Source organism: Cryptotermes secundus, unplaced genomic scaffold (genome assembly GCF_002891405.2).
Source record: "Cryptotermes secundus unplaced genomic scaffold, Csec_1.0 scaffold780, whole genome shotgun sequence".
Taxonomy (NCBI): Eukaryota; Metazoa; Arthropoda; class Insecta; order Blattodea; family Kalotermitidae; genus Cryptotermes; species Cryptotermes secundus.
This window is the reverse complement of record NW_019727405.1, coordinates 932683-959921: the sequence shown is the minus strand read 5'-3', so window position 1 is coordinate 959921 and position 27239 is coordinate 932683. Positions and strand designations below refer to the sequence as shown.

The window sequence follows — 27239 nt, the reverse complement described above, 5'->3', positions numbered from 1 at the left end:
AATATTCAAAGAATAGAGGCTGAGTCGACACTAGGGCAATAGTGCGGCTGGAAGGATTAGGTCAATTGAAAAAATCCAATGACATCGGTACTTGAACCCGCGACCTTCCGGCTTGTAGCATAGTGCCATAACCAACTATGCTACCGCGTGCCCCCGATGTACACCAGTTCGTAGAGTAAACTGACTTACCTGTGCACCAATTTTATGCGAGGCTACATACATTCAGTACCGGTCCTTTATGTAGCGTAGTAAAATAAACAGATTTATAACCCTTAAAATCGAAACGACATCGAAAATAACTGAATGAACAACAACGGAACCAGACATATTCTGATATATCGTCTTGAAATAGATTTACAGATATACAACCAGAGGAATTGATATGGAATGGTAAAGTAACAGAATAACTAACGAGGAAACCAGACAGATTCTGATATATCATCTCCAAACAGATTTACGGATTTACAGCCCTACAAATTGATACTAAAATAGCAAAATAAACAACAAGAAATCCGGGTAGATTCTGAGATATCTTCTTCAAATACGCTGCGACCTTCCCCCTCCCCCTCACTGCCTATCGGCAATTGATAACCCTTTCTTTTAGGACAGTTCTGTGATGTGGAACGTAAAAGTACATAACAGCACATAACCGTTCTCAGAAGACAAATATGTCGTTAGTGAAACTGAACGCCAGATAAGGACCTGGACCATCTTGTGCTCGCATGAACAGATTTCCGCAGTCAACTAGCAAAGGGCGAAATGCCTCGCACATGCGCAGTCAGTGGTCGGTTGTCTTACCGTTTGGATGGATAGGCGTGAGTGGAAGTGAGCGGACGTAGTGCCTGATCAGTGCATGAGAAGCGTTGAGTAGTGTTGTTAACTGATATTGCAGTTCTTCAGTAACAGGGGATTTGTTGATTCTGACATCATATTGCGTAAGTGTATCTGCGCTTTCTAGCCTTGTGATTAATGGTCTATTGACGGGGAGAGGTGGTTGGTGGTTGTTGAGGTTATGATGCAGTATGTCTTCAGCTGTGTTAGAAGTGTGTGCGTTTTCAGTTATCTTGTTTTCTGCAGGAATTAAGTAAGGATATTGCAGTTTCGGTGACACTGTTTGCAGTAGGACAACATAGCTGAACCAAGCGGCGGCACATTTTACAACACTGCCCACTTTTGTTCTAAGTATTTTTTTTGTTCATGTCTTGGTCATTAATTTGCAGTCATCTAAGCAATGTAAATACAACTGTTTCAGGAATATGACACCTGTGATGATTTTCGTTACCTTGACTGGAACCTTCCCCCCCCCCTTGGCACTACAGCCCCAGTGGGCCTAGGCCTACCTCCATGAACTTCTCCGTTCACTTTGGTTTTTATAGATCTTACACATTCGGTAGGACTCCTTGGGCGGGTGATCAGCTCGTCGCAAGGCCTCTACCTGTACACAAACACAGAAAAACGCACACCCACGAACTAAACATTCATGCCCCGAGTAGGACTCGAACCCACAATCCCGGTTTCCAAGCGAGCGAAGACAGTACATGCCTTAGACCGCTCGGCTACCGTGACCGGCTTGACTGGAACTTTAGGGAGTTAAATTCTAGTGTGCTGAGGCAACCAGGACTACCCTCCCCACCATTCTGATGTTAGGCCTGCCTGCCCGCCCCTTTTCTCAAATAAATAAAAACCTAAGGTTAGGATTTGAATTACGTTTTTAAAAATTTTGGGGGCGGGGGCTTGTTCCCCTACTGTATCCGCGAAATAGAATTTCACGTTTTCGTTTTATTGTAACGAAGTTGTGAGAAATTTGGTGTTTTTTTCAATGAGGCAAGCCGGATTCCCCGTCGCCTGTGGTGGCAGTTAGTTTGAGGCAAATCCTGTTTGGGGTGGGACATGAATATTTTAATGGTGCCTGCGTTTGCTTACACTAGCCATGACAGCATACTTAATATCAGTAACTAGGCATTTAATATTTCTCGTTTTCAGCATTACTTCGAGCAAATGAATGGCATGCAAAGTGTCGCACTTGCGTAACTGATGCGAAGACGCAGTGCCCACACGCGCAGACAAAATTATTTGGAGGGGGGGGGTTGCGGCGGTATGTTTGCCAACAGATTACTTCTGAGCAGTTTAGTTTCATTGGTCGATCTTGAATATTCAAGGTAGAAGAATGGTTTTATTTTCAAATAATTTCAATTGTTGGTACAAATGTGTGGCATATTTCCTTCAAGGAGTCAAGATAGGTCAGTCGGTATAGCGACGGGCTGGACGGCCGGGGTTCGAATCCCGGTATGAGCAAGAATTTTCTCCACGACATCCAGAATGGCTCTGGGGCCCATCCACCCAATGGAGTCTGTGAGGAAAAGTTCAGTCAGTCATTTCTGCACGGGAGTATGTGAAGAAAGGACTCAGACCGGATGTAGAGGAATAGCCATTGTTGGGACCGTTACCAGGAAAGTCTACTAACAGTCTTGACAATATTAGACTGTGCGCTCTAGTGAACTGTGAAGGGTGGAAAAATACACATACACACACACACTCTCTCTCTCTCTACATGACAGTATGAATTTTAACATTATTTTTAACATTTATGAGATTTGTGAGTTGTGAGATGGAAACAACAAAAGGGGACTCAATCTAAGGTTCTGATTTCATGTGTAGTAATAGATATCCCTAAAATATACAACAGTAAATTTGCGGGAGGAGGGAGTAGAATGTAAAATTGCAACATGGAAGCTGCGTGAAGGCGACGACTACGCGTCGTTACTGATAGGCACGTAAAGTTTGATGTGAAGATACATTATAGGCATCCCTACTTATTGTCACGTGCCGGGGGGACGCGCGACGAAAATGACGGAGTCTAGTTCGGATGATTGGATTTATTAGCACTTCGGTTACAACGTCTCTTAATTACATTTACTACAGCGCTATCGCTGGGGCCACGCCTTAGCGTAGTTTGTTGAGGCACTATGCTACAAGCCGGAAAGTCGCGGGTTCAAGTCCCCCCCCCCCACACACACACACACACTAGTCCTCTCCTGGTAATGCAAATTAAAACTCAGGAACTAGCGCTTCAAATCACTCCAACTATTACACATGAATGAAGCCTTCAAATCACACACCAGGTCTTCATAGGCCGACATCTTATTCCACTCCNCCTGGCAACAGCTTCTAGCAATGGAGATTCTTCAGCTTCCGTGTTCATGCCATTGCCGGACGTCCACCGTCTCACAACTGATCTCAGCTCAAAGTCAAAGTTACTTTATGGCTGGCGGTTTACCGCCAATCAGTTCGTCTTGGCTTAAGGCCCCATCAGACCACGATCAGAGATTTTTTCCAACTGAACTCTTGTGGTAATAGACCTTATGTAACATCCTCTCTGACGAGAAATGGGTTTGTCTCTTATGGATACACGTGACCTTTCGTCAAGTGTATATTTCGCACATATAAAATGTTATCGAAAATGTTTCCTTTTTCCCTGAACTTACGGCCCACATCCCACGTTATATAGCCGCAGCACAGACCGCACAGAAAACGGCCTCTTTATTGTTGAGTTTTGTTTACCGAACAGTTGCATAGCAACGGTCGCGTCTCGGACACCATAGAAAATCAATCACGTGATAGCAATCTTGCCGGTCCATTTGCGCGCTGACTGTTGCCTAGCAACAAGCTATAAACATTCGTCCTTTTGTTGAAACGTATCGCCAGGTTTCTATCGAGCCGTTGCCTGGCAATGCGTTGGCATGTCACATTATTATGCATAAAATAACCTATTGTTTGAAAGCCAGTAATAGTTAACATGGCGACGGTTCGAAGCTTTGAGGTTATATCCGACAGATATAAAGTTGACAATCTACATTAAGTAACAAGTTCTTCACAGAAATAAATTGAATGAGAGTATCAGTAATACATCCGTAGGACCAGGGGTGGAAATGGCGCTCCAGATCACTAGAAAACCTTGGGGGAATGCTAAACTCATGTTAAAAGGAAACTGTTACAATATAAGCTCGAGAACTCATTCCCACACGTATCGTTGGAAACAATAGTTAATGACGTCTTGAGGCACTGGAAAGAGCTACCTCGAAATAAAGCGCTCTGGAACTGAGTAGACGGTGTCTTGCCTCGTCAACCCTCATTTCCACACCAGTGTATGCTAACAATCTATGCGGTAGGAATGTGTGTGGTTTTTTTATGGAGTGAGACTGCTGAATCCACTTGGTATGTCTCTAGGCTGCTGAAACACTGTCGAAAAGTCTCTGAGAATATATCACACCTGAAATAAATAGCCTTGCGGAAGAGAAGTTCTGTGTGTTCAATGGGATTTCCGGTATGGCGATTTTGGTTCCAGTCCTTTGTTGAGGACGAATTGCTATCCTCCTATCGATGATGTAACGATCTACATTACTATCTGGTGATACGCAACGCAACCTCGGGGATGTTTTAGACGGCCAAATAACTGCAAGGGCATGTAAGGTTGTAAAGGTTCCGATGGGATATATTACCGTTTACTGTGGTACATAGGTACCAGACTTCATGGCGTCACATCGCAGAGGACCGTAAATTCTTATACTCACAGCTTAATGTCCTCAAATCTAATAGAAACACAAACTACTTTCGCTCTGAATCGTTATGAAGGTCTGAAATCTTTCTTGTACATTGTACCAGAAATCACATCGAAACAGTCTCACTTAACCTACTTTCCTTATTTTGAATTAAAGTAGGCTTATGAAATCACAATGTTGTCTGTGTATCCACCCTTATTAACTCAGAATGACTGAACCAATCTTTATAAAACTTGGTACCTGTGTACGTATATTATGGCACCTAATCCAAACTCAGCGACATACTTCATAAATCCCTACCATCAGTTTGTGTGTCTGTAAGTGTATCATCCTATCGTTGCTAGGCAACGGCACGGTAAAAACGTTGCCACTGCAACGAATACACAATCAACAATAGAAGAATTGAAGAAAGCAGTCTTCTGGGATTTGGCACCGTGTATATGTGGTGTTAACCGACGTTTCGGAGGAACGTATCGCCTCCATCTTCCTCCGAAACGTCGGTTAACACCACATATACACGGTGCAAAATGCCAGAAGACTGCTTTCTTCGTAGTCACCGCCGGGAAAGCCTCAACTCTTACAATAGAAGAATTGTTGGAGGCGTTGTGTTTTTTTGCGATCGGTATCGTATCAAAGAAAAGTAGGCGATTAATTCGTCCAAGAACTTCCTGTTTTCTCTGTAGAATTTTTACTTTTATGCTGCGGACAATATTGTAATGACAATTGTAACTGACAATGCTGGGAAACTGCAAAGAATGGAAGGCCATTAAACTTGTTTTAACGTCGTTGGTGTGGATACGTAAAGTTGACCTTACGACGACACAAACACTCCTTTCGTTTCCGTTTGGACAGTAGGCCGTCGCATGCGTTACGCGTTATGTTAGTGATCGCCAAACTTCATATAATGGCACACCTCAGCTTAGCAAAGATTTCATCGCGCCCTCCTTTTTAACTTCACATGCGCAAATAAAGCTTTTCCAGTTGTTCGTGTTTAAAGTCAGCACATTTTAGGCTTTCTTTTGTCGACGAATAGTATTTATCAGTATTTTAAAAAGGTGAAGTTGTCCCTGTGCTTAACTAATTAAGCACTACGCCATGAGGACGTATGGGGGAGTGGATGTATAGATCCTCATTTTTTGATCTCAGCATTAGTTGGAGGTGAGTGGTCAACTTCACGCCCCGGCCGTTTTACCCCCAGGGAAAGAGCCCCCGGTACCCGTTGGGTTGGAGGTAGGGTGGACCCCAGAGCCAGTCTGGACTACATGGAGAAAATTCTTGACCCTTCCGGGACTCGAACTACGACCCCTTGGTCGTCCAGCCCGTAGCCAGTCGCTATATGGACTACACTATCCATTTTACAGATGAATTGAAAGTAAGCAATCGAACTGTCACATTTTAAGAATTTTAATAAATTCAACTGTAGTACGTAAATTTAGTAGAATTCCTCTCCCCACTACCAACAACTAGTCACCACCTCGGGTGGGGGTCGCTCCAAGTTTTAGAAACTGCTATAGATGTTTATGGTATAGTCATGGCCGTGAGACACTAGTCTGAATATTTCACCATTGATGCTACCCAATGGATTTTCAATTAAATTTGGTGTTTGTGTCACTTGTAAAAGAATTCCAAGACATTTTATATTTATACTTTACATGAAACTAAAATCGAGCATATACACGTATATTTTCTGTAGAACTGTTCACCGTATAGAAGACTTGGCGCACCTGATGTCACGAAATCTACTATCAGTTGACGGGAGGCTATAGCTACGCTGATGTTTCGTAGTAATAGAAGAGTTCAATTGGAAAATGAATGAAGATGCTAAATGCGGGGCTTAGTCGTGATAGTCACTCAGACCATGATGATACTCTGCTCTTTTTTGGAGGTACGTGGATGCTAGTGTACTGGTTAACGGAACTGTGCACAGATGTAGTTCTTCACTGTTCACTGTTTGTATTATGGATGCTGCCAAACTCGCGAAAAGCACTTAAAAATTCGAAACTTATTCTATAGCAAACACCCAAGAGAGCCAAAAATTTTGGTTACTTCTTATTAACTTAGGGGTTGTCGCTTCCACTGTAACTGCATAGACAGGGCTCACTGCATGTGTACACTGCTCTGTATCCAGTTCACACAGATATAAGAAAACAAAAGTCCTCTCACGGGGAACAGCGTGTGTATTATCAGGTGTATTAGTGACTATAGACGGGGTTTGGATTGGATGATTTTTTTTTATTGCCCCTTACACATCCACACAGCGCTATCGCTATTCTACAGATTTTACCAGTTCACCGTTGCACACGCAATAGCATTCTCAGTCTTTACTAGCCGTATCCTGGCAAGAGATTTATCACAGTCTCACACTCACTTCAGACTCACACATGAAGTCGTCTTGGCACAGTCTAATTCCTCTCTTCCCATCATTCTGCAGCTGCCAGTTGCGAAGACTTGACTCGACCACTGTTCAAACCTCCCTCGCCTCTCCTAACTGTGCCCTTTTATAAACATTCGGCACGGACCCTACGGAAAATACCGTCTTCTGTTAAGGATGCGTGTTTACTGGTCTGTTAACCTAGCAATTGATGTTGGTCTGTTGTCGCGTGCTCACGTGTTGCGGGAATGTGTTTACAGTGACGTCGCCTAGCAGTGGGTATACACATCACAGTATGAACACTTGTACCTACTGTGTGCAGCTGTTGCACGCCTCGATTAATTCTTGAAGTATTATTCGCACTGGAAGCTATAATTTGCTTATTGCACACACGGAAACCAACATCTATAACGGAACGACAGTTAATTTTGTCCCTGAAAGTGCTGTCAACAAATAAAAGTATCAAGATCTCATCGTCTGAAATATATCGTTGTAACGCTTAAACGGCTTAGAAACGAATTGTAATAATGCGGAAAATCTGACTAAATTATTCAATTTAAAGTAAATTTGCAAACTTGTATGTTCCACATGCCGAAAGTAATGTTATTCCAGGCAGCAGAATCACACTGAAGTTTTGGCAGTGATTGAAACTGTTAGACTACAGACGGAAGAAAACTTCGATTTATTGAAACTCCAAACTCATAGCTATGTGCAATGGAAGAACAGATGGGATTTTATCAAACGCTTGAGTGAGATCAAAATACGAGTTAAATGGCTCCATTGTCCTAGTGAACCGCGCGAAGTATAACAAACTTCAGGTAAGTAAATTAGTTACTTTAACCGTTGGTTCAATAAAACCATGCTGAGACAAATGTAGTTTCAATTTAAAACAAAAACGAAGCCGATCATATGTTGTAATAACAGGAATTATTTAAAATGGTGGCAGGTTTATAATTAATCACCGACCCACTTTTACCTTTCTCAAAATGTTCACAACAGTCACTTTCCTAAGGGGGAAGGGGGAGACTTCCCTTTAGTACAATATGATCAAAAATGTAAGTAATAGTGTCAGAAAAATCTTTAATAAAAAAGAAATAGGTATTTCATTTGTACCGACGAACCGAGGCGTCAAATCACGTGCTTGACATCAGAGGAAAATTATAACATAATTAACATAAGAGGCATCAAAAATGAATTTCGACTTTGCCATTGTATTCTAATCAGTTTTATGTTGGGCGACAAAATGGTTATGCTTCTAAAACTTTAAGATAAATTTTCGAAAATATGTTCAGCTTATTATGCACTGGATTTAACCGACGAAATCTGTCGGTATTATTCCTCTCCTTGCTAAGTTGATTTTGGCTAATTCAGAATAAAGATCTGTCAAAGGACATATATGTTATAGCCGGGATAGCTCAGTCTGTATAGGGATACCGCCCGGACGACCGGGGTTCGATTCTCAGCAGGGGCAAGACTGTTTTCTACTCCAAAGCGTTCAGACCGGCTCTATTATCCATCCAGCCTTTTCCGGAAGTCAAGCGGCCGGGGCGTGAAGCTGACCACTCACCTTCATCTAGTATCGAGGTCAAGAATAGTGGAGCTATACCTCTACTTCCCATACGTTTTCATAGCGTAGTGCTTAATTCCTTAATTAAGCTCGTGGACGACTTTTACAATACGACATGTGCGACTGCAGGCGTGGGTGTGCAGGTTAGTGCTTGTTGCTAGCTAGGGCAATTTCATGCTTCGTTCAACGTGATTGTATTGGTTCGGTGATGTCATAACCAGTTTGCATCAGCATTAATGTGAACTGCTACCATAAAAATAGCTTTTCGCTTTTTCACACCGCGAATATTCCAAGCCATATGTATTTCATTTGCGGATCTTGCAGAGACAGCTGACTTGCTGCTGTCGTACGATACCGATGAAGTTTTCTCATGGGTCTCCAAGTGGGGAAGTATTTGCTGGTGTTCACCAAACGCTGTGTGAAACTGGTTCACTTCCGTGTAAGTGTTCATCCGGAAGGCACGTACTGCCAACTGCGTTTGTACTAGAAAACATTCCTAGGACATTATAACACAGTCCGCCATTAAGGAGTCGCAGAGTTATCTGTCGCATGTATACGCCGCATGTGCAGCTTGGGCAAACACTGAATTTATGCTGATCTGTATCTATATTATGACCGCAAGGTCCACCATCTTGAGCCTGGAGACTTTGCCCCAAGGATGATTTCTACCATTGGCTCTCGCAGAACACCCACAACTGATGCGCATAATTTTATTCATAGTTGAAGCTTCCTTTACGCTGAATATGCGAAAGCCCCCACGTGGCCACCTGTGCGTGTTAGGACAGAGTTTCTTCCAGAGCTGATTCTCAGTGAACATATGGTGAGGTTTACTCGATATCAAGTTAATTTGGTCCTTCAACTTTGATCACCATCTCAGCAGGAATCATTTATGAAATGGTGTATTTCTTTGAAAGAAGAGTTGCCCAGTCTGTTAGAGGATGCTCCGTTGATTACGAGACGTAGGATGTACTTTCAACAAGACGGAATTCCCCGTATTACATCGACGTGTGAAGGAGTATTTATCATTGTTGTCCAAATCATTGGATAGGTCGCGGTGGACCTCTCACGTGGCCACCAAGGTCGCTGGACCTTAACCCCATTGTTTGCTCTCTTTGGGGCCACGTAAAGGCACGAAACAAAGGTTAACGCAAGAACTGCCATTTCTTATATTGTTGCAATGGCAGAGCGCAAGTTCAGTCGCCATGAGACCATCGCAGCAGCTGTTCAGTTCGTTACTGATGCGGACTGAGAAACGCATAGGCCCCCAAAGGAGAAAACTTTGAACAAAAATTCTGATTTTGTTTTGATGACTTACTTGTTAATAAATAAATGCTGGGGCCCTTTTCCCCGGGTTAAGGCGGTGGGGGCTTGAACCTGACCACTCAACTGCATCGTGTTTATGGAGTTATACCTCCATTCCCCATGCATAATCTGGAGTGGTGTCCAGGGATAACTTTACCTATCACTATCAGCATCTCCGTCTTACTTACACTTCGGACGGGGTATGTGTGACTGTTTCGAACCACGGAACATTCTGTAGACGTCTGACAAGAGCCGCGTCTACAATCGTAGCACGGAAAGGGTTAATGGCAGTTGGAACAAGTTAATAATTGCAAGAAAAATTACTGCAGTTGTAATCATATTTGAATTTAGGGCCGCGCCGCGCCATGGCTCAAGCTGTTAGTCGCTGGCTTCCCACCGTGGCGGCCCGGGTTCGATCCCGAGTCTGGTCAAGTGGGATTTGTGGTGGGCAAAGTGGCGCTGGGGCGGGTTTTCTAAGAGTACTTCTGTTTCCCCTACCAATATTCATTCCACCAAATTCGCCATCATCATAATCACCCGGGGCAGGCTACAATAGGCCAATCAGTGGCCGCCGTGCCGAGTGGACCCAGTTGGACTCCACCCCCCATTAAGCGAATTAAAAAAACATTTGAATTTATGGTGTCTTACTGGTTTTTCCTACTTAATATTTTAAAAAATCAGAAAACGCATGCGGAAAATAGTTTTTATCTTACGTAATGAACGGCTGTATTTATGGCTCCATGCGCTGTGGCGGTGAGATTGTGAACTGCCGTGTCAGCAGTCTTAATTACAAACACATGCCGAGTCAGAACTTAGTGAATTCTGATAAACAAATAACCGCCTTGAGCGTAGGAAACACGAGCACAGTTTGAATTTAATATAAAATGGAGGGCAAGTGACAGACGGTCCCTATAGACGTGACCATAGGAAAATTAGANTATTGGAGCCACGGGTACAGTTACGAGAGGGTTGAGAAAATATTTGGAACTAATTCCTGGTAAGCACTCCATAGATTCACTGCAAAAAACAGCTATCCTGGGAACATCACACATACTACGGAAAGTGCTACAGTGCGAAGCTTGAAGCCTGAGTGGTGAGGTACATCACTGGTTCAAGAAAAGGAATACCAGGAAATAAACCTGTGACAAGAGATGATGATGATGATGATAATAATAATAATAATAATAATAATAATAATATTTCGGTTGAGTTCTTTATTATTTATGTGCCGAGTCAACAGCCACAAGGCCAATTACAGACAGAGCACAGTGTAGATAAAAGTAATTACATTATGGACAAACACAACATAAAGTCAAAGACAAATTACAGGCAAGCACTGGAGGAAAGAACACAGTAATACAGAAAAGTAAAGGAACAAACAAGTGAAGAAGAAGAGTGGTAACAGGAACGTGATAACTAAGAACTACAGGAGTATGAACAAATATTAACAATGTTAGCTTTTATTATCAAAGTACCCGTCAATAATGCAACAGTTTAAAAGACATGAGGAATATGTTTCATACTAAAAATGTATTTCAACACTTTTTGATGCTGTTAAAATCATTACATGTCAGTAGGACATTAAAATCCTATACATTAAAAGTGATTATCCAGTTTTCTAAATGTCTTTAGTCATATATCTGTTCTAATTTTCGACATGTTTCGGCCACATGGGCCATCATAAGGTAATTTCCCATCTTTTGGGGGAGTCCACTGCACTGTATGCTTGTTCGCTGTGCTTCCTTCACCACCAGAGCCGCAACACAGTGCAACGACGGCCTTCTGATCACGATATAGTGCTAAAATTCTTTTTAGCCTACTTTCTTAAAATAGGCTTATGGTATCTCATTGCTGTCTGTGTGTCTACGAATGCTCCTCCCGTCTGTTAACTTTTGCCTTAACCAGTCTTTGTGAAAACTGGTATGTATATCACGGCATCTAAGCCCGTCTTAACGGCGTACTTCGTAAATCCCTCATCTCAGTTTGTGAGTATAGGTATCCCTCCTGTCGTTGCTTGGCAGAGGTTCAGTAAAGTGTAGCCTTCTCATCATTGCTAGGCAGCGGCTCGGTAAACAAGTTCCCGCGTGTTTGTATCCCCATGTTATTGCTCGGTAATAACTCGGTAAGGACGTTACCGGAGCAACGAAGAATTGTTGGAGGCATCGTCTTCTATGCGGTCCATGTCGTATCGAAGGAAAATAGGCGATTAGTTTTCTTCACAACTTCTTGTTTATATATCGGAATCATCAACGATTTTTTCCAAGTAACAGAGCCAGGGATATCATTCAGTCTGACAGATTTCGTTGGCTGCAATCGATTCATAGCTTTGCAGACAGAATCGTCATTATCAGTAACAAAACGTGGGGCTAAAGCGTCATTACATTGCGGAAGCACCGACTGCACGACCACAGGAGGGATATTGTCATAAATTCACCGGAAACTTTTAGAAAATAAGTTTGATTTGTCTCATTCTGGTCCGTCACACTATAAAGACTGAAGTGCTGTAAACCTGTATGTCACACTGGACTGAAAGTTATCAACTTTGTAGAAAATAAGTTATTAATGTCATTGGGTTTTGTTAAGGGACTACTAAAAACTTGAAAATGAGGACTGGCCCTGTATTTCCTAACATTTTGTCTGTGATTCTGTATGGGTGTGAAACTTGGTCTCTGACTGAGGGTGTTTGAGAACAGGGCGTTGGGGAGAATATTTGGACCGAAGAGAGATGAAGTGACAGAAGGTTGGAGAAAACTGCATAATGAGGAGCTTCATAACTCGTACTCTTCTCCAAGTATAATTAGAATGATCAAGTCAAGGGGGATGAGGTGGGCAGGGCATGTAGCACGAATGGGGGAGACGAGGAATGCGTATAGGATATTGGTGGGAAATCCAGAAGGAAAGAGACCACTGGGAAGACCAAGGCATAGGTAGGTGGACAATATTAAAATGGATCTTACAGAGATAGAATGGGATTGTATTGATTGGGTTGATCTGGCTCAGGATAGGGACCGGTGGAGGCCTCTTGTTAACACGGTAATGAACCTTCGGGTTCCATAAAATGCGGGGAAATTCTTGAGTAGCTGCAGAATTGGCGGCTTCTCCAGAAGGGATCAGCTCCATGAGTAAGTAATCCCAAAACTGTTTTTTTCTGGTGCGTAAGGTTGTCATCTACTGATTTAAGCCTAGTACGTTTCTCAGATTGTATGGCTGATTTCACTGAGTTACGGTAATGAGAGAACTGAACTATGCAAAGCTTCAGACCCTTCTTACAGCATCTATAGTTGTTTTCCTTCTATGTACTATTTTAATGTTGCACACTACCAAACATACAAGAAAAACAAACTCCGTGGCCTGTAGTCCGCCGATCGTGGCGGTTGCATACCACCGGGGAGGGAATATCTTGAGCTGTAGCCTCATTTGCAACTGCGCTGGAGCTTTCTGCGGCAGGATCGACAGAGACCCGTATGATACTGAACAGTCTCTAGAAGCATTTGTTTTGTTATAACCTACAAGTTGTTGATAAGTCAGTGGCAGTGATCAGGTATCACTATACCGCAGGTCAGCATTTTTAATCCCTCTGTCATCAGAGAAAACATGGGATCAAGCAAATTCATGCTTGCCTTTACTTGTTGAAGCCCGAGAAGGCAGCTGGAAGCGTTGAAAGTCCTACACGCAGGATTATGGCCGATGCAAATGCTTCAGGTGTAGCTTTTGAACCAGACGGAATTGGTCTTTACTGGTTTGAACCCTGATCGATATGGTTGATGCAAGTTCTAGGGGTTTGTTCGGGTGCATAAGGAATTGGTTGGTGGGCCTCTGACGGCGGGATGGAGCTGCGTGGCTTGAATAAGAAAACGAGCGTTTTGAAACAGCATTGAGATAACAATAAACTGTGGAGAGACCGACCTGTGGGGAAGCAGTAGAAATGAATCAGCATTCAATTCATCTAGAGTACGAAGGAATAGGGGACAGCAAGAGGAGCAGCAGAAGAGAGATATGTTCTTGGAGTGACTCATCACCAGCTGAAGACGCACCGTGACTTGACAAAGGAGGGTATATGCAGGAGCTACGTGAAATGGTAAAGATATTGAAGACAAATTTTTCCCATGATGGAAGTATAGCTCCGCCATTATTAACCTCGGCACTAGATAGAGATGCGTTGCCATTTCCAAGCGTCAGCCGCATTCACTGCGGGGTAGAAACCTCCAGTAAAGGTAAAGTTATCCCTGTGCTTAACTAATTACGAGTAAGCACTACATCATGAGAACGTATGGGGGAATGGATGTATAGATCCACATTTTTTTGACCTCTGTACTAGTTGGAGGTGACTAGTCAGCTTCACGCCCTTGCCGCTTTATCACCGGGGACAGAGCCTCCGATAACCATTGGATAGGAGGTTGGGTAGACCCCAGAAGAGGTCTGGACGACTTGGAGAAGAGAAAATTCTTAACCCTACCGGTACTCTAACTCCGACCACTCGGTCGTGCAGCCCGTAGCCAGTCACTATACTGACTGTGCTATCCCGGCTCCTCAGAAACCTCCAGTACCAATTGTATAGTAAGCTGAGTGGACCCCAGGGCAGGTGTGTAGGCTGTGGAAATGATAAAAAACTGTTTCCCCTTCCGGGTATCGAAACCCAGTTTCTCGGCCGTCTAGCTCGTATCCCGCCAGTATACCGACTGAGCTATTTAACGTAATTTAATATTTAACTTAAGGCTTTCTAATATAGATGGACAGAAGATTATTATATTCACTTAAGATAAATTATGTGTTCAACATTGCTGAAAGCCTGTGCTGACCTGCTGGCCTGTAATATTGAGGGATGTACTAGCTACACATACGGACGGAAAGAGATTGCAAAGTCTGGGACACATCCGGAGGATTAGTAGACTGTGTCAGGGAGGGAATAAGTAAGAGGATTACTGAGATTTCGCCAGGAATGAAAGAAATGACACGGATAAGAATAAAAATATAAGGCTAATTCATGCTTCATGAAGAAGATACTGCGAATGTCCGAAACAATATGGGAAAACTTCAGAAATAAACAGATAAGGTAGCAAGAGGAAAAAATAGTTAATAAAGTGTATAAATTATAAAAGAATATAAAGAAAATATGGGAGGCGGTTGGAAGTATTTTCGGGAAGGAGATATAGCGCAGATACGAACACGAATAACTGGTTAAAGCACTTTTTGTGGATAGCTAATAATACGAGTTTAAGATATTGAATCCTGATTACATATGAGGAACCATGGAAACAGACAAATGAATTAAAAATAACTGGATAGATAACCAGACGTAAATGGAACCGATGGTCACACTCTTCGAAAGGAAACTGCAATTGAGGATGCTTTGAAGTGGAACCCACAAGGTCAAGGCAAAAGAGAATAATACAAGAGGAAGCCTTGGCTGCTGGGAAGGCATGGAGAGAAATTAAACAACTCAGCAAAAACCGCGTGAAATGGCGACACTTTGTTAATGCCCCATGCTCCAATGGGAGCTGAAGGACGATGATGATGATGATGACCAGTGGGTACCAGTGTCTCGTAAGAACATAATGCTTCCATCTTTTAACGTGAACTTGTAGGCAGCGTATGTTTCACGCACTGTTAGCTACCTGTCGAACTACACGGTGTCATAAAAAAAAACAAATTCCGTGGTTTTAGTCCGCAAGCGAACTATACCGACCGAGCGACCGCCGCTTGTCGGCGAAGTTAGTGCCAGCTTTAGCGGACAGAGAGTGTTCTACCCAGGAGAGAGAAGGAATAACCAAAGGATGAAAATTGCATAATGAAGAGCTCCATAGCTCCATTAGGGCAATCGGACCGAACAGGTTGGTGCAGAGATAACGTTTTAGACGATCAGTTCGAATTTCGGTAGTGACGCCGGCTCTTTAGTGGTAATCTCCACTCCCCTCCAGAAAAATAGTCAGACCAGAGCCGCTTCTTCCTGATCCTTTCCAGTACATCTTTCTTCAGTGATTACACTCTTCGGCGCTGTGTATTCTAGATACTGACAGCGTCGTATAACAAGCCACAAGAAATCAGCATCGCGATCAAAGCAAGGAGAATAAAATTGGCAAGAAGTTACTAGTCCGGAAACTTATGCAACAAATGAGACTTTAACGGCTATACTAGTGAGTGTCGTGTTATACGTGAGTTCTGGTAACATGGTACTAGTCCGGAAATTTATGCAACAAATAAGACTTAACGGCTATACTAGTGAGTGTCGTGTCCTACGTGAGGCCTGGTAGCATGGTAAGTAAAGTAAAGTTATCCCTGTACCAGGCCGTGAAGGCCCACAGGGTTGTGAGACGTTAAGGGTCCCACATTATCTAGACAATCGGCTCAAAGATGGCGGTAAGGTTGTCAGCCTTGTGCCGGAAACTTATGCAATAAATGAGACTTTAACGGCTACACTAGTGAGTGACGTGTCATACGTGAGGTCTGGTAACATGGTTAACAAGTGCTGCACTAAACATACGCTCTGAAATGCGAATCAAGAATTAGTAATAGCTTCAGTCGTCAGTTCGTGTTGATTTGTTTGCAGTTCTTCGTCTGGCACTCAACCTCCTACGACCTATTCTAGACGCGCCCCTATTGATCATTTTAAGGGTGGGTTGTGCTAGCCCGGCCCAAGCGTGGGTGTTACCCCACCCAGTTGCTTGCCTGCGAATATTCAATACTGGCCAACATTTGTTACACCTTAATTTGTGTTGAATTCTCTAGCACGAAGCAACGGTTAGTCAGAGGCAGAGCTGAACCCTATATTGAAAGAAATTGTGGTACAGCCGTCACGCTATGGCATACCCATGCACAATTTTAGTGTATGGGTTGAAGACTTGCTTTAAAGCAGATATTATGAATATAATGCTTTATATTACAAGTTTCGTGAACTTTTATTTATGTGGTAGAGACAGATTTTGTATGGCATGAATTGTCATATCAATCTGTTAGTGCAGCACATGCAAAAAGAAGAAGAAAACGTGTTTTGATAATTCTGAACATTCTGCAGTGCAGCTGTAGTCTTGCTGCTTTACTGTCGAGCGTCATGTCTCTTCATTCAGTTACAGACCTAAACATTGTATAGGCCCCGCATTATTGAGATAGGGTGGGAACAGGTTTCCTACGCCCACTGGAATTTCTGGACCTAAGCGAGAGAAAGTAACAGGACGCTGAACAAGGCTGTACAATCCAGAGCTTCGCAATACTAAGCTCACTCTTCGACATATTTTAGAAAAATCAAATCAACGACGAGATTGGCGAGGCATGTTACACTCATTATACCACTGAGAAATTCATACGAAATGTCACTATTAAAACCTGAAACAGACCACTTTGGAGACCTAGGTATGGATGGAAGTATAATATTAAAGCAGAACTTACAAGATACAAAATATGAGGGTGTGAATTTGAATCCTATGTGAATGGGCTTTTGTGTTTCATAAAGGTTGGGGATTTCTTGACTAGCTGAGCGACTACTAGATTCTGAAGATTGACTTCGCTCCATGGAGATTGTTAGGAGAGAGGCAGTAACAGGAGAATATATGAATTGTATAACGAGGGTATTTATAATTTGTAGTCTTGAATACTGTTAAGGTTATGGAATTAAGGAAAATGCGGTAGGTGAGGCATGTAGCACGTATGTAAGAAATCAAATGTATGAAGAATTTTAGTCTGAAAAAGATGAAAGATGCTACAGAGAGCCCTCGAAATATTCTTAAAAGCCACAGGATGTGGAGTAAACAGCGTAGGGACTCACAGTTGTCAGAACATCATATCCTATGACACTATTTAATTTTAAATGATACCCACGAGAAATACTTCGGGTTTATTACTTTAACATATATATTACTGCACTTCGATGTGCGACGGTCCGAAGGCTGGGCACCCGAAGAAACGGGGTTCGTGTCCAGGCAGAGGCAGGAGATTTTTCTCCACTGAGTCCAGACGGGCTCTGGGGCTCATAGAGATTCCTATTAAACGAAGGCTGTTTCCCCGGAGATGAAGCGGCCGGAACGTGAAATTGATCACACACCCACATCTTAGTGCCGAGGGTGGAGCTATACCTCCTGTCCCTCAGTCTTCACGGCTTGGTGTTTAATTAAACATGGTGATAACTTTACCTTGATATGTGAATTTTACTTTACAGTACAGAAGTTTTAAGGGCATTTCAACTGATCTGTTCCTTTGAAACTCAGAAATACTCGTATACCGCTATAACGGGGAGTGTTTTCGATCATTTAAATTCCCACTACCGTTGTTTGTGCCACCTGATCTAATGCATTAAACTGTGCATTTTTCTGTTTCGTACGATTCTCAGCTAAACAGCCATACTTCACCTAAAGAACATAACTGGATAGGCTTTGTAGTGGAGACGTTGTGCGTTTCCTGCGAAGAAGAAAGAGTTTTCTTTTTTATAATTAGACGAAGTTAACCTTTTTGAACTGGATGCTTACCGTTTCAACGTTAAGGATTTTTTTTATTATTATTTCTTGCAATTTCCGTGTTGTCTGTATGTGAAGCCCCCCACCCATGAACTTTTGAATGCCTGAACCAGTCTTTATAAAACCTGACAGGAATATCATGGCACCTGAGCCCGTCTCAACATCGTACTCCATAAATCCCTCTCACCAATTTCTATATCTATGTGTATCCTCACTTATAAGCACAATAGACCATTGAAGGCCGCAGTGCTAGGGCCAGTTTTATGGCTCACCCGTCATACGCATCCCTACTTATCGTTGCTAGGCAGCGGTTCAGTAGACACGTTCCCGCTCAACGAAGAAATATTTCAAGCGTTGTCCGTGCCATATTAAAGGAAAGTAGGCGATCAGTTCTTCCCAGAACTTCTTGCTATATATGGTATAGGGAAGAAAGAGGATGAGAGCGTGTGAACCGCATTCGTTCGGTTTATCGTACTGTCTCGTTGCGGGCCCTTGTGAACACGGCCATGAATTCGACTAGCTGAACGACGATTGTGCACCGTGCAGTTAATTGCAATGAACAGGTACGAAATGACACACGCCACAAAGCACAGATTTGTCATTGTTATTTGTTGCTCATTTTTCCGTTGCAAACGAAAGGTTAAAGCTTACATAAACGCAGAAGTGTATTAGGCTACATGTATGCAGACAAACATCAAGTCGATAAATGTTATTAATGTCGATGCAAGGAACGTTTCACTATTATTTCTCTAGATTATTCGGCCATGTTGTTGCTGTTACGGATCGGTTTGGATGTTTAAGTATTATCTCACGTTGAACAAATTTGACTTTACTCGCCTCGTTGCGCATGCTGTAACTGTCAGCGTTTGTACCAAGTGGGAAGATGGGACCCTCTTCATTATTGCCATTTTCTCCTCTCCTTTCCTTATCATCCTCGTTCTCTTTACTTCTATTCATCCTTTCCTTCTGTACAAAGTAGATTTATTCCAGTACCAATCCCAATTTCGTTACGTTTACAACGTTAAACCTAGAAACCAAGGTTCCCCAGTCACTTTCTTTTAACACAAGCCATACAGTTATTCTCTTCTTGCATGTTATCGTTGTCCTGTTTTTATTTAAAATATAACTGTCACTATTTAGGGGTGTGACTATAGACAGGGTATGGATTGTTGGTGTATCGTATTTATTGGCCGCTTGTATACACCACTCGAAACTACCTTTTACATATCACTGACACACACAGACTGCTGTCCTCAGCCTATTACAGTATCCACTAGCCTTTCCCCGGAAACGGCTTCTACCGACGGAGATTCTTCAGCTTACCGCACTGACGTCCTCTTGACAACTGAACTTCTCACCACCAGCTGCTTCACGTCACTTCACTCAACTGAACTGATAACTCCAACTCCGGAACTCGACTGACCATGCTCATAACATTTCGGCACGAACCACATAGAAAACGCAGTTTCTGTTGTTATAGCCCAAGAGTACCTCGACCGTTGCATGCGTATCCGTTGGCTCGGGAACGCGTTTACCGAGCAGTTGCCTAGTGATAGCCCGGATATTGTTGACGTGTTTACCGGCCTTTACCAAGTAACGCATGTTTCTTCTAGCGATCGTTGCATAGGAACAGATATATACCCTACATAACGTTTCGGAGACCGGATTATGTCTCCATCTTCAGGTGGAACCTCCTCAGTTGGGCCCAACCGAGACAGAATCCAGTCTCCGAAACGTTGCGTTTTAAATAAAAATATGACGATGGATACTGTCCAGAAACATAATAACTATATTAGTATACTCTCGTAACAAACTTTCAGATCTTGTTTACACTTAATCCATGTTAATCTCTGAGACGTAGAGGAGGAATCCAAATAAAGCTGCAGGCAAAATTAAAATTTCATATAGGTATTTTAAACTCTAGGCTTTTATGTGAGTATTCTCCGAATTTTAATCTGCTTTTAATACGGCCATCAGTGCAACTGTGATCTGATTCTCTTTCCCGAATACCTGCTCTTGCCTCTTCTTTGAAACATTCATTAGGTAGTTTCATATTATGAGTTGTAGTCTCCCGAAGATCTTAAGAAATTTGACTGGGAAAATTAGTTTAACCGGGAATATACGTGTGAATATTTTACTGGGTGTAGGTACTGACGGCTGTTTATTTTCGACCATCAGCTTTTTCCACTGACCCTCATAGGAATTGAGGATAATATGCGATATCGTACTACGCTGACCTGGGGTTCCATTCTAACGATGCAATCTTATGTTAGAAGCTGAAGGTAGCAGTGTTAGTTAGTTTAGGGGCGAATTTGGAACTGCTACTTAACATTTATGGACGACTCCTCACGAAAGAGGCGTCACCTGCAAGAATTTTGCGCTATTTTATTCAAAGCAAGTGCCTGGGTGTGCAGACGATCGTAGAATCTCTCGCCCCCTACAGGTTAGTTGTATGTCGAATAGAAGTTGTCTCTATGCATAACTAATTAAACACTACGCCCTGAAGACGTATGGGGGAGTGGATGTATAGACCCACGTTTTCTTGACCTCTGCACTAGTTGGTGAGTGGTCAGCTTCACGCCACGGCCGCTTTAGTCCCGGGGAAAGAGCCCCCGGTACCCATTGGATAGGAGACTGGTGAAGTGAAAATTTTTTACCCTACCGGGACTCGATTTCCGACACCTCTGTCGTCCAGCCCGTAGCCTGTAGATATACCGACTGCGCTATTGCGCGAATAGTAAATTGGCTTATTAGGTCCTTAGGAAAACTTTCTTAACCTTCTTTAGATATGGCATTCGCATCCATTGGATGGATGCTACCGTATGTATAATTCATTAGCCGGGACCCTTTTTCCCGGACGTCGAACAGACAAACGTTATAGTTGCTAAAACTGCGCTAAACAGTCTTACCACTCTGCCACTAACACCTTGCGACACAAAGCGATAATGAAATGTGGCAATATCTTATTCAGTAGCGAAATTGGGGTCGTGTGCACAACAATGGTATCTACAGAATGAAGACAAAAGTACATACTAACGTATTGTGTATGTGAAGGGGTCCCCCTCAGGGTCAGACAGTACTGCAACGTTGAACAATACATACATAAAAACAAACACAAAGCACTTAAGCTCTACACACATGTAAAACACACTACCTGGGAGTGATACTAAGGGAAAAAAGTGTAAAATCATTTACAAGACTTTAGAAATACAGATCATCACGACAGAGATTTGAAGAAGGATTCCTGACGGTGCATCAACCAACAGCTACGATAATAACGGCAACACTATAAAATGATTTTTAGTCCTAAGGTCAATTTGAAGACTCCTTAGAATTAAGCCAGAACCAACACAATCTGAGTAGTTATTTAAAATAAAAACTTTCACAGTTAAAATTTAATTTCAGGGACATGCTAAATTAGTATAATTATTAATATTAAATACAAAATTATAATGTATATTACTCTTAAACAATCTTAAACTTAGGTAAGAACGTCGTTTCTTCTTCGGTTCTCCGACCGGCATCACTGTGGCGTCTTGTACGGATACCTCTCGTTCTGCCGGCTCGGGTTTCATGTCCACTGAGGCCGGCTCTTCTCGACGTGGCTTCGTCGTTTCTCGGCAGGCCATCGGCTTTACGTCCATTTCGGGTTTGTTTCGGCCACTGTCTCCCCGTGGCTGGTGTCTGTCATTTTCATCATTTCCTTCATTTCTCTTATATCGGCCTGTCTGTCACCCTCCAATCTGGCCAGCAATTCCTTGTGGCCGGTCTTCGCCTTTTCTTGGTTGGCGTCTCATTTTGCCATGAAATCTTCTTTGTCTTTCTTCCTATTGGCCTCTGCCTTCGCCTGGTCGGCCTTCATCTCTTTCAACATTTCGATTATTTGTTCCATGTTCGTGTGGCAACACTGTAAACACATACTTCAGTCTTGTGGCGTGTTTAAGTTCGTAAACCAATTCTGACACCAAATTTTCGCGTGTTGGGTATATGTCACGCGACAAATAGTTAGTTATTGGAGAGGGTGGGTTTCCCCATGCACTGAGACCTGTATTGGTCCATTGTGCTTCCCTCTATGATTTCTACCACTCTCTATATCCTACCGGTACTGGTGCTTACCATCAGTCCCGCCCAGCCAGCGAGACCGGCTCTACTAGCTGAGAGGTATCTATAATGCTTCCCCCATCTACCAGAGGTATTAGAGACTGCTGTTGGGCGGGAAACGTCCGTTAATTTGGCTCAGTGACCTCAGGAGATATGAGGTTCTTTTACGTGCCGTAAAGCTACGACACGGGACCCACGGCTTAAAGTCCCTCCCGGAGGACTTGTTCCCTGAATTTTTCCGCCCTTAAAAATTCGACGACCTCCGCCGGGTATTTGAACCCGTATATCACGAGTCATGAGGTGGGGACGTTACCTCTAGACTACGGAGGCCGCTTCACGCGACAAATAACTTCACGCCGTCATGGATTTAGCGAATTTATTGTACTCTCCTGATGATGACGTAGGAAGGTCGAAACATGTAGCGCAACGCCTGTGCATAATGAACAAATAATACGTTAGTATCTACTTTGTCATCATTTTGTAGATGTCATTGTTGTATAGACGGCCCCATTTACGCTGTTGTATACACGCAACAGGATACATAGCATAAAGATCATTATCTTGGTCGTAGTTTCCTCTATAGCAGATCGTTTAACTGGAGAGCGTGTTGCTGCAGTAAAAGTTATCCCTGCGCCTAACCAGTGAGGCACTACGCCATGAAGGTTGTGTAGATCCACATTTTTGTTTAACTCTGCACTAGTTGGAGGTGAGTGGTCAGCTTCACGCCCCTGTCTCTTTACCCCTGGGGAAAGACCCCCCGGTGCCCATTGGATAGGAGGTTGAGTGGACCCCAGAGCCGGTCTGGACGACGCAGAGAAGAGAAAATTCTATTCCCTGCCGGGACTCTAAATACGACCCCTCGACCGTCCAGCCCGTAGCCAGTCGCTATCCCGCAGTAAAAGTTTAAAAGCCAAAATTGTAAGCCGAATTAGTAAAGTGACAAGCCACACACAGGCCGACCAGGGTTCGATTCTCAGCAGGCTTATGTATTTTTCCTACCATATCCTAATCAGTTCTGGGACCTATCCATTCCCTTATTGATCGGATTCCAAGGTCTCTTTCCTTGAGGATAAAAAGACTTAAGTGGGAGGATGGTTACTCACATCCTTCCGAGCTTGAGAATACGTATGGATCTACCTGTAGTCTCCATGGCGCGATTCTTAAATTTTTTTTATTGCTAGTGGGGTGGGACTAAGTCCCTTGTACTGCGGCCACTTCTGGCCTATTGTACCAGCCCCAGACGATAGGTGAGGGTGATTCTGGAGCATTTGGTGGAATGAAGGTTGGCAAGGAAAACCGAAGTACTCGGAGAAAACCTGCCCCAGCGCCACTTTTTCCACCACAAATGCCACTTGGCCAGACCCGGGATCGAACCCGGGCTGCCGCGGTGGGAAGCCAGCGACTAACCGCTTGAGCTATGGCGCGGCCCGATTCTTAAGTTACAGACAGTTTAACTCATTTCATCTGCTAGGAGTGAAAATTCGAAGTATCCGTTTCAAGCATTAAGTTTCGATGTCAGTAGTTCAGTTAGACGCTGGCTTCCCATAGCGCAGAGCCGGGTTCGTGTAAGGCTCCTGGGGGATGAAGTTGCACTGAAACTTTGTTCAGTTTATCTCTTTTGATCTTCAGTCCACCATTCTCGGCTTCGTCAGTGACGTGGTACTTCGCTCTTTACAGGGTAAGGAGAAAATTTTTTTACGCGTAGCACAATTTAATTTTAATTTCACAAATGCTTCTGTTTACTTTTCACCCCCTCAACCCGTGAGGGTTGTTTAAATGCCAGAAGACTCCCTCTAGTAATGCGTATTCCTCAGGCAGTTGACATGGTGAGTTGTCTGTCAGGGAACTCAAACATCGCCACACGTTCCTCCATGAAAGTCGCCCTGAGTAATTTCCATGCACTTAGCATTCTTAGTTACCTTCTTTCTAAGGATCCGTTTACGCCTTGGTCTTCCTAATGCAGTGTTCCCCAAACGGTGACCCGTATCTTTTCTATCATCGAATTCCATAGGCCGGAACATTCGATAGTCGAGGCCTTCACGGTGGCGACGCCGTGTAGTCTGGTAGATAGGGTCAACGTTTCAGAGGACTCTGCTATCTTCATTGTCGCGGTAGACGTTGTCACATCCCAGAAGACCGTGCACGTATGTTGTCACAGTTGGAAGAATTATTATTGCACTTTTTGTTTGTTTCCGCTCCTGTTTATTATGTGATCATACTAACTCTTTGATTTCAATACCGTATAAGCGCGCGTCGTAAATAAACAGGTTTAGACGTGAGAGTCATAATTTCAATTATATGTATGTATTATGAGAGGAGGTAGGTTTCCCAATCCACTTAGACCAGTTATTGGTCCATTGTGCGTCCCCCTTTTAGTTTCTACTGTCGCCATAACCTACCGGTAACGGTGCGTGCCATCAGCCCCGGTAGAGCCAACGAGTTCGGCCCCCGGTACCTTGATGCTTCCCCCATCCACCAGAGGCATTGGAGACTACTTGGGCGGGAAAGGGCCTGTAATTTAGCTCAGAGGTCTCCTAAAGACATGAGGTTCTTTTACGTGCAGTAAATCTACGACACGGGACACACGGCTTAAAGTCCCTCACGGAGGACTTGTTCCCTTAAAAATTCCACGACCTCCGCCGGATTTGAACCCGCGTACCTTGAGTCGTGAGGTGGGAACGTTACCCCTAGACTACGGAGGCCGCTTCAATTATATGTAACTGGAAAACTAAAACATTACAATTAGTATGGATGCGTTTCTTGAGACCACTTCCAGGGTTCACTCGATTAGCCCACCAAAGAAAATCTGATATCACAGAAAGATTGGAAGTTACACATACAATTGAAGTGATACAGGGATGTCAACAGAAGTGGATAAATCATTTCGAAAGAACCGTAAGAGACTGCGTTACACATTTTGCGGCTTAGGATAACCATAACGATGAATGGGAAACCAAGATTATCGCGGGATTCATTATTCCTTGTTCATGATGTTGGTGATAAGATCTTATGGAAGTAAGTAGTTTTGACTAATCTTTATTAGTATTTACTGCTTGACTCATAGAGGCTGGTATTTAAGTTATATATACTATTTGCATTTATTTTTGTCTTGTGTACTGTTGTACAGAATTTTAGTTGCGTTTCGTTTGGTTTTATCTTTAGAATTCCTTCCTGTAGTGTCAAAGTTTCACACTTTATATTCAAAATAGTCTCCTTCTAAATCAATATATAGCTGGATTCGATTGACCAGACCCGGGATTGAACCCGGGCCGTCGCAGTGTCCCGGCTTAGATTTGAACGGAGAAGCTCCCGAATAGCCATACAAGTCTGCAGCTAAATCAGCCTGATTGATGTCGGAGCAAGCTGACGGCTAGTACCCATAATGCGTTTAAGTGTAAAGATCGCATAACGGTCAGGTGGTGGGGACATTTCTAGTATTCCATGCTTACTTACTTACTTACTCATGGAGCTGAGCCCTTCTCGAGGAGCCGCCAATCGTACAGCTACTCAATAATTTCGCAGCACTTTATGGAACCCGAAGGTTCATTACCGTGTTCACAAGAGCCCTCCACTGGTCTCTATCCTAAGCCAGATCAATCCATTCCATACCATTCCATCCTTTCTCTCTAAGATCAATTTTAATATTGTCCACTCACCTACGCCTTGTTCTTCCCAGTGGTATCTTTCTTTCTGGTTTTCCCACCAATATCCTACACGCATTCCTCTTCGCCCCTTTCGTGCTACATGCTCTGCCCATCTCGCCCTCCTTGACTTGATCATNCCGTAAATCTACGACACGGGACCCACGGCTTAAAGTCCCTCCCAGAGGACTTGTTTCCTGAATTTTTCCGCCCTTAAAAATTCCACGACCTCCGCCGGGTTTGAACCCGCGTACCTTGAGTCAGGAGGTGGGAACGGAGGCCGCTTATCATTCTAATTATACTTGGAGAAGAGTACAAGCTCCTCATTATGCAGTTTTCTCCAACCTCCTGTCACTTCATCCCTCTTCGGTCCAAGTATTCTCCTCAGCACCCTGTTCTCAAACACCCTCAGTCTGTGTGCTAATGTAACACTAGAGACTTCGTGTACATTTCCGTAAGCTTGTTACGAAAATGTACACAAAGCACATGAAATTGTATTTCATCTTCATGTAGGTGTGTGTTGCTTAAGGCTGAAGTCCAAACAGAAGGTTCGATCGGACCAAAGCTCACTTCTTGATCTTTGTATTGTCAAGAACACCTATGAGCACACAAGATTCAAGGTTAGTTTACTAACAAGTGACGTGCTGATGACGGATCACATGTTGTATCCTCATGAAACATTTATGCTTTTACATGAGTAATGATTTAATGATGTGACCGTTACTTTATAATCAGATGCTGTTTTCAACGAGCTCTGGATAGCGTAGTCGTTATAGCGACTGGTTACAGGTCGGACGACTGAGGGGTCGAATTTCGAGTCCCGGTAGGTGCAAGAAATTTCTCCACTTCGTTGTTATATATTGGTGGGAAATTTGAATACACTTAACAGGGGACTTTTCATTCGAAATGGTTACCTACGTACGGCATAACGTACGTTGGTTCGTACATTAGATGGAATTTAGCACGAGTTACTGTACATGCCACCAGTTTTTACACCAATAAATTGAATTTTTCCCCTGCCGAGAGTATTTACAAGGCTAGTGTGACTCGAAATCGGTAAGCAGTGAACGTTTCCTTAAGCAGCAGTAGCCTATTGGTTTTTTGTAATGGAGACGCAGCCTGTTTCATATAAGGTAGGAACTGAATTCTTAAATGTTTTATGAGTTTCAGACGGTTAGGGCGCCTAAAACCGAGATAGCAGAGAGAGAATATTTGAAGTAGACGAAACCAGCTGTTAACATGTAATTCTGCTTA

The 27239-nt window shown here is 43.2% G+C and overlaps 1 protein-coding gene across 1 annotated transcript in view; it reads left to right on the top strand.

Annotated features, from left to right (window-relative positions):
- The first annotated feature begins 767 nt into the window (after positions 1–767).
- LOC111864741 (1-acyl-sn-glycerol-3-phosphate acyltransferase beta) overlaps positions 768–27239 on the top strand; it is a 66519-nt gene continuing 40047 nt past the window's right edge. Inside the window, exon 1 of the mRNA XM_023852233.2 lies at positions 768–935. The gene's annotated coding sequence lies outside the window, so the exon portion shown is untranslated. The remainder of the gene's footprint in view (positions 936–27239) is intronic.